This window comes from Malus sylvestris, chromosome 9 (assembly GCF_916048215.2).
Source record: "Malus sylvestris chromosome 9, drMalSylv7.2, whole genome shotgun sequence".
In the NCBI taxonomy this organism is placed as follows: Eukaryota; Viridiplantae; Streptophyta; class Magnoliopsida; order Rosales; family Rosaceae; genus Malus; species Malus sylvestris.
The window spans coordinates 17,663,806-17,674,692 of NC_062268.1; the positions used below are offsets into that span (position 1 = coordinate 17,663,806).

General features: G+C 36.9%; 1 pseudogene; it reads right to left on the minus strand.

Annotated features, from left to right (window-relative positions):
* Positions 1-9,486: 9,486 nt before the first annotated feature.
* Positions 9,487-10,578, minus strand: LOC126583106 (uncharacterized; annotated as a pseudogene).
* Between the last annotated feature and the right edge of the window lie 309 nt (positions 10,579-10,887).

Here is a 10,887-nt window from a genome sequence, read left to right on the forward strand (position 1 = left end):
ATAAGAGCATTGGTCGTTAGATTTTTCAGTTTGCCCAGAACCTAGAACAATACGCCATATGTTATTTGTTGATGCACAAAACCGGAGGGTCTTGGAACAACGTAAATCCTATCGTGAATCTGCAAGAAAGTAAAGAACACAAAATGTATCGTGGTTTACCCCAATGTTTGAGCTACGTCCACACTGAAGTTGATATTGTTTCACTCTGAATGGTGAATATACAAGAAGGCTAGAGGCAGTGTGTTCTCTAGCCTATTTTCTATGTTTGCCCTCTCTGAGATGTTTTTTCTCTTCCCATGGCCTAAACCTTGACCTCTCTAATGAGGAAAGTGAGAAGTCCTTTTATAGAATAAGGGCTCCTCACTTATTACATATTTGCCCCTTCATTTATTACATAATTACATTTGAGTCATCCGAGTATTTATACGAGGTCTAAATACGGGGCCCTAAATATGGTACAAACAGTAGTTCCCCAAGTCTTCAGTCAAGAGAGTCTTTTGGCTGGAGACTTAAAATTCAGTCCATGTGTGGGCCGAAGTAACTAGATGTCGTTTAGAACTGATACTCGATATGAGGTGGTGCTCAATGTGAAATGATGCTCAACTAGAAGTAGCACATGTTGCGAGGCTGCTCGGCTTGTGGCTTATGTTGCCTTGGTTGGCTCGGCTTATGGCGTTGAAGGTGAGGGAGTCCCTTTTATAGAATAAGGGCTCACTTCTTAATACATAAATGATGGGCTAAAGTTGATGCTCGCGACGAGGCAGTTGCTCAGCAGGCGGCGATGCTCTCTAATGATGGTGAGGGAGTCCTTTTTATAGAATAAGGGCTCGCTCCTCAATACATAAGTGATGGGCTAAGAGTGATGCTCGCGGCGAGGCAGTTGCTCAGCAGGTGGCGATGCTTTCTAATGATGGTGAGGGAGTCCCTTTTATAGAATAAGGGCTCGCTCCTCAATACATAAGTGATGGGTGCTCTCTAATGAAAGTGAGGGAGTCCCTTTTATAGAATAAGGGTTCGCTCCTCAGTACATAAATAATGGGCTAAGTCCCCCAAATATTTTTCATGAGGCCCAGTAGCAGAAGCCCAATATATGGTACATAGTGTAGTCCCCCAAGTCTTCAGTCAACAGAGTTTGTTGGCTGGATACTTCAAATTTAATCCATGTATGGGCCGAAGTGGCGGTTGTTCAAAGGCGGTCTTTGTATACCATGCACTGATGCTTTGTAGGTGAAGCTTTTGAAAATGAAGTTTTGAAGTTGGAGCTTTTGTAAATGAAGCTTTGAAGTCAGAGCTTTGTAAATGAAGCTTTGAAGTCGGAGCTTTGTAAATAAAGCTTTCGAAGTTGGATCTCTATGAATGAAGCTTTCGAAGCTGGAACTCTATAAATGAAGCTTTGGAAGCTAGAGCTCTGTAAATGAAGCTTTCGAAGCTGGATTGACATGAGTGATGCTCATGAATGTTTATGTTGATTGACATGAGTGATGCTCATAGATGTTTGACATGAGTGATGCTCATGGATGTTTGACATGAGTGATGCTCATGGATGTTTGACATGAGTGATGCTCATGAATGTTGACATGAGTGATACTCATGAATGTTTATGTATGATTCACGTGAGTGATGCTCATGAATGTTTATGTATGATTGACGTGAGTGATGCTCATGTATGATGGTGATTGTCATGAGTGATGCTCATGTATGATTTTTTGGAGGACGGGTTGTACTTTTGATCACTTGGTTGGTGATAATAACGGCAGGCTGCTGAATAATTTTGGAGTACCAGACGTACTTTTGATCAGCTAGTTGGTGATAATAGAGGCAGGCTGCCGAATAATTTTGAAGTACTGGACGTACTTTTGATCACTTGGTTGCTGATAATAGCGGTAGACTACTGAATAATTTTGGAGTACTGGACGTACTTTTGATCACCTGATTGGTGATAATAGAAGGTGAACCTTAAGTGGAGGGATGGAGGTTGAAGTTTGAAGTCATAGGGCCTGGCTCTTTTAGGCATATGGGCCTTCGCCCTACACATAACATTCCAGCCCACTATTTTGGGCTTGCCGACTTTTTTTTTTCTTTTTTCTTTATTTATGATTACCCTCTGGTGGGTTTATACATATATATCCAAAAGATAAGAAAAGTAAATCACATCATTCAAAAAAGATGCTGGGACTTTGGCAATAGCGAGATTTCACCCTTCACATTAACCTCAGCGGTCCAGCTGTTGGAGGAAACTTTCACCTTCATAAGTCTTTTTTCGATGGTATTGTAGAAGGTGGGCATGGCAGATGGTTGGATAGCGGGATAGCATGTGCAGCTGGCAGTTGCAGAGGGCAGGGCGCTTGAATATTTGAGCCAAAGTGGAAACCTTTCCGTCATTACCCATTTGCTTTTTTTCATCTCCCCGCTCCAATAAGACTCACTTCATTTCACTCCTCCCCAATACATAAAAGATTCCACAATGATAAAAATATTCGGAAAGCACTTTGGCATCAGCTGTTGCAGACATTATAATAAGTCGTAAACTAGATCGTCGACCAAGTAAATCTTTTAATAATGCCAACAGGAGATCAGTATTCAAGCTCCTTTCGTGAGCCTCATAGACTATTATGCAAGAAATACCATATATCTTTTTCCTTTTTTTTTTATTCTTTGCCTCCCTTTATTCCTTGTTTTTGCTTTCTGTTTTTTCTCGGTTTTTGTTCTGCTTTGCTTTTGCTTTCAGCCTGGTTGCTGCTGGGACCTTGTAGTGGGATGGCATGTGCTATTGTAGAGGAAAGCCTCCATTTTCTTTTCCCAGCACTCCATGGTCCACGAGTCCACAACTTGTCACAACTTTTCCATCCACCTGCACTCTTGATTCAAAAGTTGTTGCACCAGATGCTAATTTCTCCCTAAAGGTGGATAACAAGTTGCTTTCAGTCCTTCAACACGCCCCATAATGCAAGTGCCACTGTAGGTGAAGCACATATTGCGACGTAGAGCTTCCCATCTGCAGCCATTGGAGCTTGAACTCTGAAGCCCATCTGAGCATTGGAAGACTGTTCAGTGTTCTGGTCCATCTGCGAATCACAAGCTCATAGAAAAATGGTTGAGAGGAAGCTTGGATCGAGAAGCCACTTCAGAGTTGGAACTTCAATTTCTTGAATTCAATTCAGCAGATAGCATAAATGAATTGGAAGCCTTTTGATTTCTTCTGGGGAGGTTTGTTTTTCCTTTTTATCATTGCAAATGCAAACAAAAAATGCAGAAAAAAAAAATAAAAGTCTGCCTCCACCAACTGAGAAGTTAGACTTAGAACAACATCAAAATATAAGGGCACATCTTCTCTCTCTTTCAATCTCTCTATCTAGAAGAGAAGACTTACTTGCAGTCTCTTGTTTCTTTATCTTTCTAGATCAAAGAGTACAGCTGGACCATGGGCTCACCAACTTCTGATTTTTTCCGACACCCTTTTCAGCTGCAAGTCCGCTGTGAAACAGAAAAATGTGTGGAGGTGCTATTATTTCCGATTTCATAGCGCCGGTGCGGTCCCGCTGGCTCACTGCCGACTACCTCTAGCCCGATCTCAAAAAAAAAAAAAACCAGTTCCGGGAAGCAGCTCTCAAAGCCATTGAGGTCCGAAATCGTTGACTTGGACGACGACTTCGGGCTGATTTCCAGGAGTTCAACGACGAGTCCGATATGGACGAGGACGATGAAATGGTTAATTCCAAGCCCTCTGCTTTCTCTGCCGGAAACCCCTTTTCTGCTCGTGGTTCTACCGCTGTGAAATCTATGGAGTTTAATGGGCAAGCTGAGAAATCTGCATAGAGAAAAAGGAAGAACTAGTACAAGGGAATTCGCCAGCGCCCATGGGGTAAGTGGTCTACAGAGATCCGAGACCCAAGGAAAGGGGTTCGGGTTTGGCTTGGAACATTCAACACTGTAGAAGAAGCTACAAGGGCATATAATGCTGAGGCACGTAGAATTCGCGGCAAGAAAGCGGAGGTTCTTGGGCCAATGTTGTGACTTATGCCTGAGTTTCTCTTTCTCTCTGTAGATTGAATAGGTGTGTCTTTAGGTGTGGGTGTTGGATTTTTCGTTTCTTAGGTTTCTGTAGATTCACGGTAGAGGTATGAAAAATTAAGAGAGAACCAACATAAATTTTCGTGTCGATTCCCATAGACGGTGCCAAATGTTGATGCACAAAACTGGAGGGTCTTGGAACAATGTAAATCCGACGGTGAATCTGCAAGAAAATAAAGAACACAAGATGTATCGTGGTTCACCCCAATGTTTGGGCTACGTTCACACTGATGTTGATATTGGTTCACTCTGAATGGTGAATATACAAGAAGGCTAGAGGCAGTGTGCTCTCTAGCCTATTTTCTGTGTTTGCCCTCTCTGAGATGTTTTCTCTCTTCCCATGGCCTAAACCTTGACCTCTCTAATGAGAAGAGTGGGGAGTTCTTTTATAGAATAAGGGCTCCTCACTTATTATATATTTGCCCCTTTATTTATTACATAATTATATTTGAATCCTCCAAATATTTATACAATGTCTAAATACGGATGCTCTAAATATGGTAAAAACTAATATAATTGGTGGAAATTCTTTTTTTCTTTACAGTGCTTCTTTAATTGTATAATTACATATGTTGTACAATCTTGTGTTTCAGGCACACTGATAAATACCCCCTTTTGAACAACTACTAATTTTCCATTTGACTTATCAAAATTCAGATATAATTTTTCTCTCATTACTTGGTGGCGTGTTGGAGAAAGTATGAATAACAATCGTATTCTTTCGTTGGCAAAACAAAGAAAAACCAAAAGTGTTTATGGTCATGAACAATGATTAGGGACATGCCATCTTTTGTCTTTCAACACAAAAATTAAAAAGACGTACGTGTACTAACGTTAACGTAGTAAGGTTTGATTTGAGATTTTGAGAGATTTTAGTGGATTTATAAATCTATTAATTTTGATAGAGTTTAATTAATTTTTAAAGATTTCATGTAAAATTTTGAGTGAATTATCTTGAATTCTCTCAAATTCTTCAATTGGTTTTTATTTTTTATGTATACGTAGGTATGTAGATAAGCAGCAGTAAGTAACAGAAGAATAATAACTTTGATTTCAAGGGTTTGTAGCACCAATAATCCCCAAGATTTCATAAGCAGGAATTGATTATTTTGAAGATGGTTTTGCACTATAGTATAAGAACTTAATAAACACATAGAATAACTAACATCATTCATTTGACTGACCTCTTGTTCCAACCACCAGATTTAAGATTGAATGAGTAGTAGAACATTCATGAATACTGATTTTAGGTATTTATTTACTAGATGGGTGTAAAAATAAATTTACATGTTTAATTGAGTTTGTGAGAACAGTTTTAGGTAGTAAATTTGGGCTTAAAGAGATAATAATAGTTTAATTAAAAACAACACGGGTACAGAGAATAAATTGAGTGCAGAAAGAGATTCTATAGAAAATATTTTTGGCTCAGCACCTTCAAGTGATGGTAATGTTCACCATCCTATTTATCATTGTTAGATGAGTTTATATTTCAAGATATGTATAGTGGATAAACACAAATATCAAAATATAAACTCATCTATCGGTAATAAATAGGATGTTGAGTATTACCATCACCTAGTGAACAAAATACACCTAATTACACGGATTCAAATCAATTTATCATCTCAAAATCCGAATTGAATATATAGAAAAACTCTTTTCAGAAAAATTGACAAGTCCTCTCCTCTCATGCCACTTCCAATGGAAAGTACCAAAGGTCTAAAAGCCAAAATATGACTTGATTTGCCCAAAAATCCATCTTTAATGGATGGCTGAGCTATAATTCTAAGAGACGTCATGTTGGCCAGGTATAGCCCCCTCTTAGCCCATTTTTTTGGAGCCCAGCTCCCCTACTGCAATAATTAATTCAAAGTCAATGGCTATATTTGAAACATCCAAGGTAGTTTAATTAAATTAAACAAAATTTAAAGTATAACCTTAAAATTAATAAATTATTGAGGTGCTTAGCCCCTTTAATTAGATATAGTATATGAGCATAGTTTAACATTATTTATTTAAAATGGTAAATCTCAGTTTACTACCCTCAAGTTTTGTGGTTTTCAACATTTAGTACATGAAGTTTTTTTCATCACAGAGTCATACATAAAGTGTTAATTTTAGGACAGTCTCATACTTCCGTTAGCCTGACTGTTAAGTTTTCCGTTAATTGATAACGTGACGCCCATGTGGACAATGAATGGGTGCCACGTGTCATTAAAAATATTAAAATATTAAAATAATTAATTAAAAAAACTATATATATATAATTGTCATGCCCCAGACCCGCGAATAAAGTGTCATAGCCCGTCTCGAGGATTAATTGTCGTGGTTGTGAAAAGACGGATTTACCCTTGAGCGTTGGATGTGTTTTGTGTTTTGGACTTAGAAATTGGGTCAATTGGTTCTATTCCTAACTAATTGGACCCAATTAGAATTAAAAGATTAAAGAATTGTGATTGGTGTGCTTGTTTGGACCACACACATCCATACTTTTCTCTCTCTCACTCCCCCGTGTTCTCTCTCTTCTCTCTCTCAGTTTCACTCTCTCTCTCTCTCGGCATTGTGTACGGACAACACCAAAACCTTTGCAAACGCGATGGAACGAAGTGGATAATGGCACCATTGTGTTCGTGAAGCTCAGATGAACACATCCATACCATTTTTAGGTAAGGACAGCTTCGTTTTCACGTGAAAACCCTAACCCCGAATGAGGTATTGTTTTTGCAAAAACTTATGGCTTGTTTTTATGGAATTTGAAGCTTATAGGAAGCTTTGTGAGGTCCCTAGGAGGCTAGGGATAGTTCGTTTGAGGATTTTGGACGTCGGAAAGTGGAGATCAACACATTTTAAATTTGGCCGGAAAGTCGAGGCAATTTTCAACGTGTTCTCGTGAATTTCAAGGACCCAAATTGTTATATTGTGTTTCGACTTGTCCTTAGCTTCATTTTGGTACCAATTTTATGAAAAATGGTTAAGAAACGAGTGAGAATAGTGGATTTAAAGTTTTACCCAGTTTTCCGACGACCAGCGACTCGCTGGAGAAGATGACGACATATTCCGTCAGTTTGGACAGAATATGCTGACGTCGTCAGTCAAATGTAATGGAATCTGTTAGGTTTAACGGAATATTCCCTAACGGTGGTTAGGGAATCCGTCAGGTTTGGGCCGCAAGTGGGGGCACGTTTTGCCGTGCCCTTGCCGGTGCGTGGCGGCGCGTGGGAGGTCCAAAAATAATTCTAAAAATATGGGGATGATCCTGAGGTTGTGTAGATCACTATGGTATATTCATATACGTATTTTGAGCAATGTATGAGAAGTTATTGGCTAGTTTTGCCTATGTGCTTTAAAATAACGTTTTTATAGTTAATTCGCATATAAGTGAGACTTATCCTGAGGACGAGCGTATCCACGAGCGACTCAGGGGCTACGACCCTTCGACATATCAGTGAGTGGGCTTTTGTTTTCTGTATATATTTATATACTTGATATATTTCCCAGAAATGCATTTTTAAGGAAATTATGCTTTGAAATAATATGCCAAATGCTTCTATATTCTGAATATGCATTGCATGGTTGCATATATATATAAATGTGGTGTTGTGGAGGCACAGGTGGGTTCAGGTAAGTTATGTTTGGTTGTGTGAATCATCGATGATGTGATATGTGATATGTGATTAAGTAATGTTGAACTCATAAAGCTGCACCTAGGGTGATTGTGAATTAGCCAGAGATATGAGATACACGCCTGTTTATTTACGTCACCTCTCACACTATATGCTCATATTGGATCCAAATTAAGTGCACAGTCTTGTCGTACATACCTTATTCATGGTTCCGACTTGTAGGTGACTAGCGATTCATTGCCCGGCTATTATGAGAGAATAGAATTGAGCATAATTATATTTCACCCAATCTTGTCGTACAGACCCTCTTTAGTGGTTCTGACTTATGTGCAATATATTGCCGTATAGGTCATTGTAGTGACTCCGGCTAGATTGACTTTTGAGCTATGAATTCAGCCTTACAGACTACTTCAGGGGTTCTGGCTAACATATCACATTTCTATGAAATCATTCTTGCCTGGATTGTTTACTTTGTTATATTTTGGCATGACATACATATGAATACGATTATGTGAAGCATGAACTGAATTGATATGATTTCAAATATATTCATTTATGTATATGCTTATATGCTGATTATGGGAAAAATTATACATGTTTTACAGCGAGGGGTTAGTATATTGATAAATGAAATGAATTTGTAAAACATTTGTTTTTACCCACTCACGTTTTCTGTTTTGCGCTCCTCCAGGTTTTAAGTAAGCTTGATGTCGGTGGCTCGGGATCGTCGGCAGTTCTGACCTATTTGAATAATAGTAGGACATTCCTGGTACTGTATAACTAGTACTTGTCTTACTGGACTGCACCTAGACTTTATGCTCTGATTAGGAGAGTTCACTGTTGTAACTAACTCCTATCACTTTCGTTTAGTAGTGCACTCTAGTAATATGGTTTTTAATTATTCGTATATTTGCTATCTTTATCCCTTCCGCACTGTGCACATGGCTACGTCACTCTCACGTGACGGCCAGCATGCTTTGACCTCGGTCGGGGTGTGTCATAAAGACTATCCATGAGTTAGGGTGTGAGTCATATCTTAGCTATAGAAATAAATTCTACAACCAAGATATGGGGAAAATAAAATAAAATTATAACAATTACACAATACATCATATAACAAATCTTACATAATAAAAACTTGAGTTTACCACATATAATCTATTGAATAAGCAGCGGAAATAAAATATTAGTATACAAAATTAATTCATAACAAAAGTACCAACTAAAAATAATAATTGAAATGAGTAGCTCTTGCAAATACATAAAACTAGCCTCTCTGCACGCACTAACGTGCGTGCGAGAGGCATTTTGCATCACGGGCGTTACGCGCCCCAAAGATGTGTTGTTTTAGATATTATTACATTTCTTAAGTGACTATTTTATAAATTGTGGGTGTGTGTCCATCACAACAATTTCTTATTATTTTCAATCATCTAACTTAGTATTTTTTGCACACGCCCATTGTATAGAAAAAATGAAATTTATGAATTGCACACTAACCATTCCACTTTTTTTTTTTTTTGCTTGCTGATTATTACAGTATGAACAACATGAAGGTTGGACCCAATAAGTGAAATAAAAGGAAAAACACAAAATGGAGAACATAATAAATCTCTCCCTCTCTCTCTCATGCAAAATGTCAAATATCTACCCAAGTCCTTAAATTAAAAATTTCAGATTCATAAGTTTTCAATCAAAGTTATAGGCTAGCTAGGGATAAACTCCTAATATATGAAGCAAATCAAAATATGGACAACATGTACATATGTAAACATAGTGTCTACGTGCGAAATCAAAGCCATGCTTGCTACCCATTTGCTTGCACTTGATGCTTTAGATTTTCATGGTTAATCTGCAAGAAATGATGATAAAATAAGAAGTCTAACTATAATGCACAATCCCAAATATAAAGGTTGTAAGCAATTCAACCTAAATACCTTTAACTTTGACAATTTTCTCACGGAAATACTTTTACTCCAGTTACTTTTAAAATACTGAAAGATAAATAATTTGTCAAGTTTGAGGTAACAAATTGTAATCATGTTTACAAAATTAAATAGTAAGAAATGTAACCTTAATCTTGTACTTCAACCTTTGTATTTTGAGACGGGTGGGATGCTTGTAAAACTGACAAAAAAATGCAATTTTATTTATATTTGAAAATTGAATGCAATTTGAATTTACAGTATACTTCCGTATGAAAATAAGAGAATACTTACTGTATTTAGAAAAGTTGTTTGACAAAAAAATGCAATTTTATTTATATTTGAAAATTGAATGCAATTTGAATTTACAGTATACTTTCGTATGAAAATAAGAGAATACTTACTGTATTTAGAAAAGTTGTTTGGTCACTATTAATCTTTTTCCTGCACCCATAAATTGTTTTTTTTTATAATTCGAGATAATTAATTTGTAGATTTTCTTTTAATTTTATAATTTGAGATAATTAATTTGTAGAATGATATAGAGAATGCCATTAAAAATAAATAGGTAAAAAATGGTGTTGTACCTAATTTGTTGGACTTTATTCCAAATTTGTATGATGCGAGGAGTTGTTGAAGATTTTAATTCTTCTACAGCATTTTTCATGCGCCACCTATATATTGAAGGTATATATAATGTTAGAATTTCTTGTAACAAATTTAATAAAGAATTTAGAATACATACTGCTCATGCTTCTTCTTTTTCCACTCTTTGAAAATCAGTTGGCTTAGATCAGTAGCTTTTACTCAGACAGATATCTCCCAACTAGGTGTAAAAATAGAGACACGTCTGTTTGGGATCATATCAATAGGTAGTTCCTTTTCCATTTTTTGTGGGTATTCTTGTAAATATCCTGAGAATGAAAACAAATATATTTTTTTTAATTTCCATAGCACATGTCTAGCACATTAAGATAATCAAAATTGAAACTCATAATCTGACCAAAATTTAAAAAACGCACAATGAAAATTTCAAAGAAAGAAGTTTAAAAAACTAAAATTGACTTAGAAATACTAAATACAAACTCATATATACATCCTGAAAGATGCAGTAGAGCGCATCAAATTCATCACCTAAAAGATGGATGGAAAAAAAAACTTAAAAACTGAAAGGGTAAATTTAGATTTATATTTACCCAAAGAGAAAGAAAACATTTGTGATTGGAGAGATTGGGATGCAAGCATGTGATATAGTTGTCCCACTGCAA